General features: G+C 44.8%; 2 pseudogenes; one reads left to right on the top strand and one right to left on the bottom strand.

Annotated features, from left to right (window-relative positions):
• Positions 1-2,129: 2,129 nt before the first annotated feature.
• On the top strand, positions 2,130-2,911 carry LOC116829233 (olfactory receptor-like protein COR4; annotated as a pseudogene).
• Positions 2,912-6,326: 3,415 nt separating this feature from the next.
• LOC116829235 (olfactory receptor OR9H1-like) lies at positions 6,327-14,455 on the bottom strand (annotated as a pseudogene).
• Positions 14,456-15,922: the final 1,467 nt, after the last annotated feature.

Raw genomic sequence — 15,922 nt, 5'->3', positions numbered from 1 at the left:
ACTGACATACTATTTGGCCAATACCAAAGCGTGGGTAAAGAAATAAATGACGTGTGTGTCCTTCGGCATGTGTATGAATATCTACACACACACACATACACACACACATTTTTCTTGATCTTTGGCCACAAAAAAAACATACCACACATACATACCTGAGGATCAAGCCCTACTTGACCTATTTTTCTTTGCTTGGTTGCATTTGATGAAAGAAGTCAAGTCCTTCTTCCTTGGTACCTTCTGTAGAACTGCACATTAAGCAAGCTGCCTTTGAAGTTGCCTAATCATTTTATTTGTAATATTTGTCTGAATGCTGACTGACTGACATCCTAAGTGGCCAAAATCAAAGACTGGGTAAAGAAATAAATGACACATCTCTGTATGTATGTCATGTGTATGAATATGTACACACAAACACACATACACACATACATTTTTTCTTGACCTTTGGCCACAAAAAACATGCCACACATACATATCTCATAATTGCACTGGACATTCACTACCTTTTACATGGCCAGAGTGTTAAGAATGAGAACCAAGCCATCCCCATAATTTCACAAACTGGAATGTGCGACATGAACTAAGTACAATTAACAATTATGTGATTTGGCACTCACTATTGTGATATGGGGTGAGGAAAGATGTGCTCTGAGGATATTGACATACGATGAAACAGGTTTACAGGCAGTTTCTTGTCTCTATACAGGCAGGTTAAAAGATCAATCTATACATAGAATATTTTTTCTTATCATGATGAATATATGTTTCTAAAAATATGTTCACTTTTGTTAATTTTCTCAGAAATATTCACCCCTGGCTACACGCTTTTAGTCTGATCATTAGAAGTGTACGTGTGGTAATTTTTCAGCAGCCAAAGAACAAGAAGCTACAGGATTTAGTCAGCATGGCTGTAGTGTCCAGAAGGGTTAAATTTGGAAGCTCCTTTTTTGAAATATTTTCTCAATGAAAGTATGTGCATAATGTGTACTACCTGGTAGCCAATCATTTAAAAACATGGAGACATATTTCAGTGAGGGAAACTGTCAACCAATAACCAGAGAGTGTGATGCAAACTATGCCTTTCTTCTAACCATGTTATCATTCCCATGTGTGGCAAATTGCCAGCACTATTACGATGGGTCTCCCCCTTTCTCTTCTTTGGGAGGGGGTTCAGGGCACCATTTCTTGCCCCTGCAGTGGAATGTTAACTGCCCCACTAGTGTCCTTGAGGAGGGGAGTGGAGAGGGAGGGACCTGGGCCCGCCCTCTACTCCAGGTCCCAGCCCAGTGGCCCTGAAGATAGTGGTAAACGACTTGAACTGACGATTCCTTCCCCTGGGCTACTTCCCTCCCCTGCCCTTCAGCTTCTAGTGGCTTTCTACCCTCCCTCTGCACAAGCCAGGTGCCCCTTTACCTAGGGTCATGGACTTCTTAGCCCACCGCAGCACTCCTCCAAACTTTCCTCTGCTTCCCTTCAAACTGTTCTCTGCTCCAACACCAATCTTCTCTGTTCCAACTCTTCAAACTGTTCTCTGCTCCAGCACCAATCCTTTCTGCTCCAACTCCCACACTGTCTGATTGAAGCAGGGTTTTTTTATCAGGTGACTGACTGCAGGTGCTCTAATTGGCTTTAGGCGCTCTAGTTAATCTATAGCAAACTTTCTTCCCCTTACAGGGAATAAGGTTCCCTTCTAACCCTCTCCTGCTGCCCTCTGGCCATGCTGTATCACACAGGTATAATGGAGATCCACGGATTCTACTACTGTCTAAGGCACCAGTCCCACAAAACTGAACATATTCCTTAATGTTATTCATGTGAGGCATTCCACTGAGTCTGTGGGGCTACACTAACAAGTGAAATTAAAATATCAGCAGAATCAGGGTCAACATGTGTAAATCAGATTAAATGGCAGAGTAATGCACTTTTCTAGAGATAAAGGATTTTTTTCTCCCTTAGAAGAAGTGAAAGAGTTCTGGGTTTTCCCATCAGTTGTTCCAGGTTCCGTTCCACGACTCAAAGGGTCTTTAGGCATATGACCAGTTATTTATATTAGCATACACCGTTTGCATAAGGACTAAGACCTTCCTTTATGGTTGTTCCCACAGCTAGCACCCAAGGCTGAATGAATGGCTGGAGGAAATTGTACTGCAGTGACCGAGTTCATTCTCAAGGAGAGACAGATCGTCTGGAGCTGCAGGTCCCCCTCTTTGTGGTGTTCCTAGTGATCTATGTTATTACCCTGTTGTGGAATCTGGGGATGATGGTTTTAATCAGGATTGACCCCTGACTTCACACCCCCATGTACTTCTTTCTCAAGAATTTGTCTCTCCTGGATGTCTGTTACTCCACAGTCATCACTCCCAAGATGCTGATGAGCTTCTTAGCAGAGAGGAAAGCTATTTCCAATACAGTGTGCATCATCCAATATTTTAGCTTCATATTGTTTGTCATCTCTGAGTGCCTTCTGCTGGCAGTAATGGCGTATGACCGCTATGTAGCCATCTGTAACCCACTGCTGTATATGGTCATCATGTCACCAAAGCACTGACTGCAGCTGGTGGATGGTTCATATCTATGGGCCTTCCTGAATTCTGTGATACACACGAGCGGTTTGCTAAGATTATCCTATTACGACTCCAATATCCTGAATCATTTTTTCTGTGATAACAACCCACTTCTAAAGTTCTCCTCTTCTGGCACCTCTATCAATCAGCTGCTTGTTTTCCTCTTTGGCAGTCTGATTGAGGTGATCAGCATTGTGACCATCCTCATCTCGTACATCTTAATTATTGTGACTGTGCTGCGGATCCGCTCCACCGAGGGCAGGCGCAAAGCCTTCTACACCTGCACCTCCCACCTGATGGCTGTCTCCATGTTGCATGGGACAATTCTCTTCATGTATTTCTGACCTAGTGCCAGCTACTCATTGGACACAAACAAAATGGCCTCCGTGTTCTACACAGTGGTAATCCCCATGCTGAACCCCCTCATCTACAGCTTGAGGAACAAGGATGTGAAGGACTCCCTGAGGAGAGCAATAGAGACAAAAGTGAGGGCCCATTTTTCTCCAAAGGGTGTCAGAATAGGACAACCAAATCCTTCAATGGCTTCTCTGCACACATAGGGCTTGTCTCCACTATAGGGTAGATCAATGCTGTGGTGATAAATCCACCGGGGGACAATTTAGCAGGTCTAATGAAGGCCCACTGGATTGACAGACTCCATTGACTCCAGTACTCCACCAGAACTAGATGATTAAGGAGATATGCAACTAACGTAACTCAAATTGTGAAGCTTAGATTAACCTGTCCCCGTAGCGTAGACCTGCCCATTGACTCTGATTCAGAAAGTCCTTAGGCACATGTTTAAGTATCTCTCCCTTTGACTTCAACGGGGCTTAAGCACATATTTAAAGTTAAACATGTATTTAAGTGCTGCTTTGAAGAGAGATGTGTTCCCGAATAGAGGCCTTATGTGCATAAAAAGGCCATGTCAGTTATTAAATGAAGATTTGCTCCCCTGTGCCTATAATAAAATACTTTAAAATTGGTTTTTCAGTGTAAGATATAGAGGGTAATTTAAATATTGTTTAGAATTACTGAATAAAAGAGGAAAGTTCATACTGCAACAATGGATTCATGAGGAATAACCAGGTCTGATTTTAATGTCCAAAAACATTGACAGATATTTGTTCCATTAAATTTTGTGATTTTACTTCAATCAGATCCACAGCCCAACTCATCTGTTTTTTTGGGAGACATTTGTGTGCGTGATACAATATTCAAAGCTATGTTTGTTGAAAGAGAGAATGTCATGAATGCTTAGTCAGATGTAATATTTCTCCAGTACTCACACCAAAAGTCCCCCACATAACTCTTTATGAGGTTAGGAGCTATACAATTAAAGAGCAGGTAGTTTAGGTGACCAAACATGTACAGACACATTTTCAAGGATATTCGTTGATTGTGAATGCCACTATTATTGGGATCTCAATGTAAAAGACCTTGAGCTTTATTTTCTTAAGTGCTGAGTACTTACAGCTCTCGTTGACTTCAGCTGGAGTGGTGGAGTTTCTGAAAATCAGGACTGAGGAGACTGAAGTTGGGCACCCATAAACAGAGGCTACCAAAATCACTGGCCATTGCTGAATCTTTTGGGCATGGCAAATTGCAGCAGTGAATTTCCGAAGCACCAGTCACCTCACAGTATGTCTACAATGCAATGCAAGCCCAGGGTTTGAACTCATGCTCAAGTTAAGCCCCCTTCCATCTACACACAACTTGCACTAACCCTTTATTGGTTTGTAGGCCCACTGGACTCCTGCTCTGGGAGTCAGCCAAAAGTATCCGAAAGACTGAGTTTCTTTGTCCTCTGGATGGTCAAGTGACCCCACACTACACCACGAACAAACAGCTAGAGTGGTCACATTGTGGGAGCACGCTAGGAACTCTAGTATGTGGGTGGTTGAAATGGAGTCCACATAATGCCATGCAGATGCTGGAGCCACAGTTTGGGACTCAGGGTGCAAGAATCCCTAACCTGGGGTTACAAATGAGTGTAGATTCTCAAACCCCACGTTATCAAACCCAAGGTCTGCTAACACAAGTTCTACTAGCCCAGGGATTACATTGCAGTGAAGACATGTCCTCAGAGAGTTAGTGAGTCACTGTGGTGTGGGTGTGTGTTCAGCACAATGGGGCTCTGGTCTCTCCAGTTGTTACTGTTAAAGTAATAATAATATTGAACTACAAGCAAGTTTCAACCACATGTCAGGCTCCTTCTAGGATCCTTTGATTTTATACGTTTGACCCAGCAGAGCTCCCTCAGGAATGGAGAGATTGAAAAGTTCTGAGGAATCACTGCCTAAACCCGAGGCCCACTGCCTTTCAGACACATGATGCCCAGTCAAACATTTCTCCTCTTTTTCATGCAATTTGCTCTCTCCTGCCACTGGCTGCTGCCACCCACTTTTCTGCCCTCACCCAAACACCATGGAGTTTTTATTTCGCTCCCCTGCCCCCAATACCACTCAGACCCAGAGCAGGGGGAAAAGCAATTCTAAAGGCTGCAGATCCGGCTGCCTGGCCTACAGAAGCAGCGGTATACCAGAGCTGAGAACTGTGCTGGCAGAGGAAGGAGGCAAAAAACGGAGCCACACCCAGCTACTAGCACCAGCCATCTTAACAGAAAGCATCTCCCAGCCCATCACATAAGAACCTAAGACTGGTCATACTGGGTCAGACCAATGGTCCATCTACCCCAGTGCTCTGTCTTCCACAATGGCCAGTGTCAGATGTGTCAGAGAGAATGAACAGAACAGGGCAATTATCAAGTGACCCACCCCCTGTCATCCCCTCCCAGCTTCTGGCAGTCAGAAGTTTAGGGATACCCATAGCATGGGGATGTGTCTCTGACCATCTTCCCTAATTGCCGTTGATGGACCAATCCTCTGGGAACTTAACTAGTTCTTTTTTGAACCCAATTATACTTTTGTCCTTCACAACATCCCCTGGGCAATCACTGTCCTCTGCACAGTTCTGCTGCTGACAGCTGAAATTCTTCTTTAGCACATCAAGTGTTGGATTGTGTTTTAGGAACTGAGTTCCAGACCCTAGGTTGTTGTGTAATTTAGTTTAAGTCACTTGAAGTCAATGGAGCTACAGGAATGACAGCAAATGAGGATCTGGCCCTGAAAATAATGAGCTCTCCTGGTACATCTTATTTTTATCAGTTTGTTTATCCAAGGGAAGGTCACGAAGTAACTTAAACATGCTGTATATGTGCCTGTGTGGGATGAAGATTTCCAATAGGGTAAAGAGCTTTAATTCTGCAGACAAAGGCATAAGATTCAGTGGCTGGAAGCTAAATAAACTCAGTCAAGATATGAGGTGGACCTTTTCCTTAATGAGGGTAATTAATTATTGGAACAAATTACCTATTACTGTGGTGGATGTTTCATCATGTAACATCTTAAAAACAAGGCAATGTATCTTCCTAAATCATATGCTAACACTTGAACAGAATTCATGGACTTAACGGACAAATTACTGGGTGAGAGTCTTGTGCCTGTGTTGTGAAGGAAGATCAACTAGATAAAGATATTGGTCCTTTCAGCATGTTTAGGTCACTTTAAAAAATCTGGGAATCTATGAGTCTCTTTATGTCTTCCCAACATATGAGGATATGTAACTATATCTTTGTTCAGAATCTGACATTTATTTCAGCAGCTATTGGCATATTCCATAGAAGTATGGCAGTGAAGTCACTTAGCCAAAGCCTGTGCTTACTAGCACACATATAAATCTGGAAAAACTTCATAGATTTCACTGGTTTAATGATGGCGTAAGAGCCTGATCCAAATGTGCTGAACTCAGTGACACCTTTTCCATTGACTTCAGATAGGGTGACCAGATGGGATGAAGAAAATATCAGGACACATGGGGGGGGAGTCCCGCTGGTGGAGAAAAACAAACAAACAAACAAACAAACAAACAACAGGAGTGCGAAATATCGGGACAAATTGTATCCCGACCAAACATCGGTCGGGATGCGGGACAAATGCCTGAATATCAGGACAGTCCCGATTTTATCGGGATGTCTGATCACCCTGTCGCTTCTTGTCCTATACCAGCAAACCTCCCCCGATGCCAGGAGCAGCGGGGAGGCTAAAGCCGGGAACCCCAACGCGGGGAGTTGCACTGGGAGCACCCCTGTCTGCATACAGCCCATAGCTACCCCCTGCCTGCGCCTGAACTACCCCCTGCCCATACACAGTCCTCAGCTATCCCCTCCCTGCACCCTGGGCTACCCCCCCTGCCCGTACACAGCCCTTAGCTACCCCCCTGCCCACACCCTGAGCAGTTTTCAAACTTTTTGAACTGAGTCCCCGCTTTGAGTTATATGTTTTGGTTGCATCCTCCCAGAGACCAGACAGGCTGGGTGCCCCCCTGAGCGAGTCAGGGGGTGGAGATGGCACACCCTCCCTGGACTCTGCTGTGTGAAGCTGGGTTGAGCCCCGCCAGGCCTCCCCCCACAAAAAATAGAAGTAAAACTGTGCCCATGCCCAAGTGTGTCTCCCCGGCCTGGAGCCAAGTGCTCCCCCACACCAGGCCCTGTTGTTTTTACAGGATGTTGAACGGGGCCTCAGCAAGAAAAAGCTGAGAACCTCTGGATTAGATGATCTCTCGAGGTCTCTTCCAGTCCTAAGATTCCACGTGGAAAGGAACAATTGAAAACGGGTGACACGGACATGGGGTAATCCCCTAAACAGCTGTGCTGAGGGATAGAGTACGGCAACTGCATGGCATGTGGCAATGAAGAGAAGAGATTCCCCTGTGGGCCAGTAGAAGGAGCCACTGCCCAATCCAGCCACACTCTCAGCCCCCTGTTGAGAAGGGACACAGAGAGGGAGTGTCATGTGTTGGCATCACTGCAGAGAGTTTGAGCCATAAATGTTGTTATTGGGGATTTCTATCCCTACATATTTCAATCTAATTTCCCCTGTAACTGTGGAAAATCCATTCTTTGGGTTGGGGTTTAGCTGCTTCACCTGGGGGTTGCTCCAGTGACTTCAGTGCTGGGCCTGCCTCTCCCACTACAGCGGCTACAACTTGTACCCCATTGGGTCTCCACCCCCACTCCCAGTGAGAGCTCAGGCCTCCATGAAATTGTCTCACTGTTTAAAATGTGAATATATGCAACACACAGACAAGTAAATACAAAATGAGCGTAGTTAATAAATTGATTGGTTTAGCTGATTGTATATGTTACATGCTGAATAAAAGAAAGCCAGAGAGTAAAATATTGGTTGTTGTTTCTTTGCTTCATCTCAGTGAGGTTTTTGTGGTACAAGGATATCCTACAATTCACTGAACCAGCTGTCCAGGTCATACTGGTGTTTCAGAAGCACATTTTCTTTGTTCTTTATATTTTTGTTCCATTTTCTTTCATGTTCATCATAGAGCTTTTCTGCTTCACTTGAATGGAGACAAAAGCTGAGACAGCATCCTCAGCACTGTCAAATTGCTTGAAAATTCCCAGTGCAGGAGTCAGTCAGAGAACAGAGGTTGTAGCAGCCATTTAGAATAAAGAGATTTTGCATATTCATTATATGGTAAAGAAATAACCATACAGTGATTATGTAAATCCCTGCACACTGGTCAGTGAAGGATCATTATTAGCCAGTGCAAAGGGATTTGCATTCTGCGTGGTTATTGAAAAATATTTATTCAGTGATTATATAAATTGAATATTTCAGCCAATCAAAATTCAAGGAATAGCGTAAATTACAAACCACCCAGTTGTGCTAGGAAGAATCTTCTCCTATAAGCAAGTTTCTTCATAATCTCCATTAGATGGTTTCTTGCACCTCTCACAGAGAGATCTTGTAATGGCCTTTGTTAAAGACAGGATGGATACTTGGTCTGATCCAGTGCAGCAGGGAGTTGGGATACCAGGCTAGATGCGCTGCTGTTCTGTTCTGGTTCAGCAGGGAAATGGAGTAAATGACTATCAGTTTGGTTTGGTATGATTGTTCCCGTGCAGCAGCCCTGCACGATCTGGAAGGTGTGACCTGCAATTGATTTTCTTAATTTTAAAAAATGGAATGTGAAAAAAATCTGACCTCATGTATCATTTTTACTGAAAACTAAGAGGCTTGTTTTGTTGAAGTGTATCCTATTTAAAGAGACTCTTGGCATGTCTATTATTTCATATAAAATGCTTCCTTTAGGCCCTGCAGCACCTGCTCTTTAGTTATATTTTTCCAGTCTCCTGGGAGATCTGCTGCTTCAGGATCAGACTTTCTAACTAACTGGTCACTGAATGACATGAACACAAATTTCCAGTAATCAGAAGCAGCAATGCTGGGATCAGGCTGAATGCGCCAGTCTGGGTAGTAATGGTGACAATCTTTGAAGGGATAAAATTTTCCTGCTGTGGCTACGGTTCAGAATTCATGACTGGAAAACACATCAGAGGAGCATATGGAATGCACAAGTTTTTATGAAAATTTAACTTCAATTTCCAGACATTGGATCTTGTTCTACATTTGTTTGCTAGGATCAAGAGCTCTCTACTATCTGTTATTTTTTTCCTTTGTAGTTATAGACCATGATCAACATTCTCTTTGTTAAGTAAATGCATTGAGCTCTAAGTGTCTCAGTAAAAAGCAGGTTTTTTCAAACCTTGAATCATTCTTGCAGATCTTCTCCGAAAACTCTCGAATTTTCCAAACACACTTTTTTTTAAACTATGGACACCAGAACTGGACACAATATCCCAGTAATAATCTCACCATTGGCATATACACAAGTAATATCTCCCTAATCCTCCTTGATAACTTCTTTGTTTATACATCTTAGCACAGGCGCCGACTTCCCCTCTGCCTGGTGCGTGCTCGACTCCCCGCTTGTCCCCGGCCTCGCCCCCACTTCACACCTTTCCTGAGGCCCCACCTCTGCCCCACCTCTTCCGCTGCCGCTCCCCTGTTGACTGTGCCTGCATCTCTCATGATGGTGGAGTACAGGAGTCAATGGGAGAGTGCTCGGGTGTCTATTTATTGTGTCTAGACTTGACATGATAAATTGACCCCCGCTGGATCAATCACTGCCCACCGATCCAGCGAGTAGTATAGACATAATCTTAGAGTGTGTCAAAGACTGATAGCAAGTTAAGGGAATGGGATGTGAAAATGGTATAAAAATTGGGGAAAAGTTACTTTTTATCTGTTATGGAATGTTGGGTTGGCCATAGTTACCCCATTTAATAGAAGGTCTCTTTTGAGTTGCTGGAACAGTCCCCAAGGGATGCAGCTAAATCTTAGAGAGTCCTGTGGCACCTTATAGACTAACAGACATTTTGGATCATGAGCTTTCGTGGGTGAATACCCACTTCGTCAGATGAATGGCACACATTCATCTGATGAAGTGGGTATTCACCCACGAAAGCTCATGATCCAAAACGTCTGTTAGTTTATAAGGTGCCACAGGATTCTCTGCTTCTTTTACAGATTCAGACTAACACGGCTATCCCTCTGAAGCTAAATCTTAGTCCCAGAAGGAAGATTTTCTACAGTTAAAAAGGAAATAAGAGGATTAAATAAAAGAAAAACAGAGACATTGATTGAAATGTGTAGAGATAAAAATAATCAATAACATCATTTCTGGCCCAAACTCTCTGCAGTCATCCCAGCCCAGGACCCCTTCTGCTCTCCCTACCCATGTTCTTTCGCAACTGCTGGCTTGAGATGGTAGCTGGATGGGGAACTGACTCCTCTAGTGTCCCCAGGGCAACAGACTCTCTCTTCCCATCCCCTCTGGCTATTGCTAGCTCTGTCCCTGATATTTTAGTGACACTCTCTTGTTTGTGTCTTTCCCCAGGGGCCACCCCTTGGGCTCATCTGCACCAAATAGCCTCTGCCAGTGCACTACTCAGTAATCATCTTTCCCTAGAGCCTCACCACAATGCCCCCTCCCAAAAAACAGAGTCTTTGGCAAATCCCCATATGTCTCTTGGCCCCATTCTCCTGGATGGTTAATAAATACCCTGGACAGCACTTTAGTGCCTTGTGGACACCCTGACTCCCTGCAGTGAATGAGCCCCTGCCTGAACCCAGAAAGGACACCCCAGCTCTCACCCTGGGCTCCTGCAGCACCAGTGCAGAGCTGTTCCTACACAGTAAATGAGACCCTGGGGGTTTGGGACTCAGTCCTCCCCATCCTGAGCCTTGCTCCCCTTTTCCCAGTCTCTTCTACTCTGGCGGTCTCCCCGGTCAGTAGCATGAGTGTTACTGGGACACAGATGTGGGAGGGGTGTGACCCAGGGACTTCTTGATGCCAACTGGCACAGGACACAGGGGTGCATTAGGATTTCCGGGATCCCCTGGGCCTGGTATCTACATACTAGTTCACCAAAGAGTGTTGTGCCAGGCTTCTACTGAAAGCTTGTGTCACACTGGTCATCTTAGTCATTGCAAAATGTACGTACCGATAACATGTAAGGGGTTATGTATCTAGTCTGGAAATTATGTTCTTATGGTCTGTCACTGGAACTGGTGAGAAAAGGTGAAATCCAGATTTCTTTCAGACAAGAAATGTTTATTGGTCTATCTACATGTACTCTGAGTATTGTATGGTTCACAATGGGTACCATTTACACTCCGAGCAAAATGTCAATCAAGTCCTTGCGGAGTGTCCTGGACAGGAAAAGACAGACAAGCAGCGGGAGTTATTCTACAAGTGCACACAATGGAGTTTTGGACTATAACTGTAGATAAAGAGACAAACTCTGCATCTTCCCACTGAGGAGACAAGAGCACTGCGTGCTTGTCTCATGAATAGAAGATCACAGCCACACCTGACTGGAAGGATTTGGGGCTTTTGCGCTTATGACAGGACAATGTTCTATTAATTGAGTTTAGGTTTGAGTGTGCATGTCATGATTTTATTTATATGTAACCCTTTGTTTCTAATATTTCTACTGGTTAACATTTGAATCCCTGTGTTAAATAAACATACTTGCTTTCTGTGTGAACAAGTATGAGTGTGGTGTATTAAATGGAGCTGTGGAGTGTGGTGTAATTGGTAAGATTCAGTTTGGGAACACCGGGTCTAGTAATTCTTCATGTCTGATGGTTCAGGGGCTGGACACTCCAGGGTGGTGCTCAAGGATTGGTGTGTGCGTATCACTAATCTATACCGACAGAGCAAGACCTGCAGAGGCCTAGAGGGGAGTCACCCCCTGGCATACACTGACAAAGCTTCCTCACGCGAAGGGCAAGTGGTAGCGAAGTGTCTCACAGCCCTAGGTATCCCTGGGAGGCATCACAGGGGAAGGGAATAGGAGTGACCCAAACTCCCTGGTCTATTGCCACCTCTAGTGGCTGCAATGTCCCCCTACCCTGGAGCAGGTAGCAATCCAGTCCTTTCATGGATGCTTGTTCGCTGGTTTCACCCTTTGTCCTGTCAGCTGAGAACTGCTCCACCTGACGGGGATGGGGCAGCAGCTCCCCCGGGGCAGGGAATCAACAGGTAGCTGAGACTGCACAGCAAACAGTCCTATCCTGAGAGCTCACTGCTCAGGGCAGAGGGGCCAGCTGGGGCTGAGGGGGTGGGGGGGCGGGTGGCAGCTGCCAGGGTCAGGGGCCTGGGAAAGGCCTGAGAAGTGCCCCCCCCCCATGAAAACTCCTTCACTAAATTCCCTCATGGACCCTGAGCTGCTCCTTCCCCCTGTACATTTTCCTCTCTCCTTCCCAACCTCTTCTTGACTTCCCCACATCTGCTGCCTTCTGAACTCTCTTCCTCTTTCTGATCCCTCTCAATCTCCCCCATCCCACAGAGCCCTTCCCCATGACTCCCTGAATCCTGTCCCTGGTGCCTTTCCTTCCCAACAACCTTCTCTCAAATCTGCATCTCTCCACCCTCTGGAATTCCCCCTTCCCTACCAATGTAAACTGTGCCCTCCTGCTCCATGGCCCTCGCCTAAACCCCCTCTTCCTGTTCTTTACTCCTCCCCCTGAACTCCCCACCCTTTTGTCCCCCTTGCTCCCCATTGTGTGGGCAGGCTATAGGGTAACATGAAGGCTGCAAGGCTAGGGGAGGTCTGAGACAGAGGAGTGGAAACGGAAGGGGATGAAGGCTGCTGGACCTGACTGTCATGAAACATATTCTCCTTTGTCTCCTGTTAGTCCAGGGCAGACAGGAGGGTAAATTCCTTAGGCCTGTGACGTGCTTTGAGCTCCTCAGAAGGGAGGTGCTCTAGGAAGGCAGGGCATTCTGGGTCAGGGACTGAGGTTGCATCCAGGCCCTTCTCCCCACCCACCTTCATCAGGACAATCCTGCTGGCTCCTGAAGAGATCCCCTAAGCTTTAGCTTGTACGGTGTGATTGGTTGGCCCCACAGACAATAAATTCCAAACCTTGCAGGGAATTACCAAGGCGTCATTGGGCAGAACCCCATTGATTTTGGTAAACAAAACAAAAAATGAGAAAAAAGGCAAAACCTGATTTGTACTGGTGGAAGTGAGAGGAAAATGAGGCCCACAGAGTAGCCGAACGCCTGAAACCCTCCTGCTGTAGTCTACACACAACACATACAGCAGCTTGACATGCTGACCTCCTCGCTGAGTGCACAACAGAGCATACCACCCTCTAGTTGGCTTGTTGCTATGTGTGACAGCTCCTGGTGTGACTCCCAAGGGACTGAACTGAAGAGCTGAAGAGCCAGAAGCATGAGCTTCGACAGTTTGAGGTAAAGCTCCATGCCTGGGGGCTGTAACAGCTCAGATCCTTTTGCAGAAAGGGACATGGAAGTGACAGCACACACTCGCCAGTCGATTACACAGAAAAGAAACAGTGAATGGTACAAACTTCATCAATGACAGTAAAAACTTGATCCTGCCCCAGCTTTATTGATGATTAAATCAACATGTTAATAGGATTTAATGTCAATAATAATAATTAGTCCTGCCTTGACTGCAGGGAACTGGACTAGATGGCCTCTCAAAGTCACTGCCTGTCCTATGATTCTATGATCATCATCCAAACACTAAAGAATCATTCATTGTCCGGTAGATCACTTTTCTCATGGAGTGTTTCACCTCCTTGTTCCTCAGGCTGTAGATCAAGGTGTTGAGCATGGGGATCACAAGGGTGTAGAAACACGGACACCACTTTGTCCTGATAGGATAAGTTGCCGGATGTGGGCCGTAAATACACAAAGAACAGAGTCCCATACAATATGCTGATGGATGTCAAGTGGGAGGTGCAGGTGGAGAAGGCTTTGCACCTTCCTTCCACAGACTGAATTCTCAAGATATTGAGGATAATATAAATGTAGGAGACGAGGATGATCAGGACAGTACTCAATGCAGTTACAGCAGCAAAGACAAAATGCACTCTGCTATCCATGTGAGTGCTGGAGCAGGAGAGCTTCTGGACTGGGGGAATGTCACAGAAAAATGATCGATGATGTTGGGACCACAGAAGGACAGGCTGAACAAAGAGCCTGTGTGCACAATGGCATTGACAAAGGCGTAGAACTATGATGCCGCTACCAGCTGAACGCAGACTTTCCTTACATGATAATAGTATACAACAGCGGTTTGCATATAGCTATGAATCGATCATACGCCATCACGGCCAGAAGCAAAGCCTCAGCATTTGCACAGAGAGAAAGAAAGAAAAATTGCATTGCGCACCCAGCAAAGGAAACAGCTTTATACTCTGCTAAGAAGTTTACCAGAGCCCGGGGGCAATAACAGAGGAGTAAACAGTATCTATAAGGGACAAGCTGAGAAGGAAAAAGTACATGGAGGTGTGTAGCTGGGACTCAGCCATGATTAATGTGATCATCCCAAGATTCTCCACCAGGATGACAATGTAGATAACCAAAAATACCACAAAGAGGATGGCTTGTAGCTGTGGACTGCCTGTGAACCCTAGGAGGATGAACTCAGTCACCCCAGTGTGATTCCCCTGCATTATTTTTTTCCAGATATGGTCTATGCCGCTGGGGGATACTTAAAGAAGAAATCAAAGATGATACTTACTATTGAAGAGGAATTAAGTTGGGGTGGAAGGTGGGTGCTGCCATCTAGACACATAGAAGTCAAGATAGACAAGCCAAGTTATATCATGCCTACTGTGTGACGTTAATTTCTCTTAATAAAGTTTTGTGTCACTGTGGAATTCCCAAGTTTTTTCTTCCTTAAAATAAAATAAAACAAAACAAAATAAAGGCAAATGGGAAGAAAAATTGTGTAAAAGAATTTGCTGTGCATGTCAGCATTTCAAAAGTCAGCTAGCTCGGAACCCATCGACAATTGCAGATATATCTCCAAGTCAGTACTTCTGAAATACCTATTGCAAGTCAGGCAATTGTAAATATAGCTTAACTGATACGGAAACAAACTGCTGCAACAATCTGACTTACAGTACGGAAGTGCACGGAGTGATAGAAAATCAGCCTTATATTAGAAGTCTAGCATCCTTCCATAATTAAACCATTCATTAGGAACCATGCTATTTAACATGTCAATTCAAACCACGGATTTAGAATAAAGTCTCTGATTAAATTAAATAAACACCATTCGTGCTGAAATTAATAAGAATAATATTCACAGTGAAGAAGTGTATATTAACTCCAGATATATGAATGAACAGAAGAATCAAGGAAAGGGAGGCTGAATGAAAACTATGAGTGGGATCCTCACCCTTGCCCTGGTCCCTCATATCAGCTTAAAACTGGAAACTGGAGGCAGCAAGTGAGCTTGGGCAAGCTTCCATCTCAAGAGGAAAGGACCCTATTAAACACCAACTAAAACATCTGTGGAGCAGTCTACCCATCCCATGCTCACCTTGCATTAGCTGATCTTCCTGTACACGCTAGAGATGTCAATCTCTCTTGCTTATTCAGAATGATTGGATAAAGTTGGAGGACCGTCCTGTCCTTCTCAGAAGATATTTTGGAAGCGGAGACATTACGAGTTTCACACTGAATACACACCTCACATCAACCTAGACAGTCACAACGAGACACATTGGGAAGTGCGGGTCAAACCACATCCAAACATGTTTCCCTTAGAAGCCTGATAGGTCCCCATTTGCATGTTCTTCCACATCAAGTTGCCAGTAAATCTGAAACATATAAGAACTATTTACTTTCATTGTATTATGAGTGTGAATCCACCCTGAACCTGAAAGACCTTCCAGGGAGGCAGAAAATGGTGTGTTGGGGAAGCCAGAGCAGCCAGTTCTGTACTGCAGTGTCTTTAAAGAGAGATCTTCTCTTGCCAGGACTGTTGATTAGGAACAGTTCAACAGCACAAAACCCTTTCTAAGGAATTTTAAATGAAAACATTTTACATTCAAAGAAATTAACCACATTATTAGAAAAATCCCTTACAACTTGATTCTTTGCAA

The sequence above is a fragment of the Chelonoidis abingdonii genome, chromosome 4, assembly GCF_003597395.2.
Source record: "Chelonoidis abingdonii isolate Lonesome George chromosome 4, CheloAbing_2.0, whole genome shotgun sequence".
Lineage (NCBI taxonomy): Eukaryota > Metazoa > Chordata > Testudines > Testudinidae > Chelonoidis > Chelonoidis abingdonii.
This window is presented reverse-complemented; position numbering and strand designations above follow the sequence as displayed.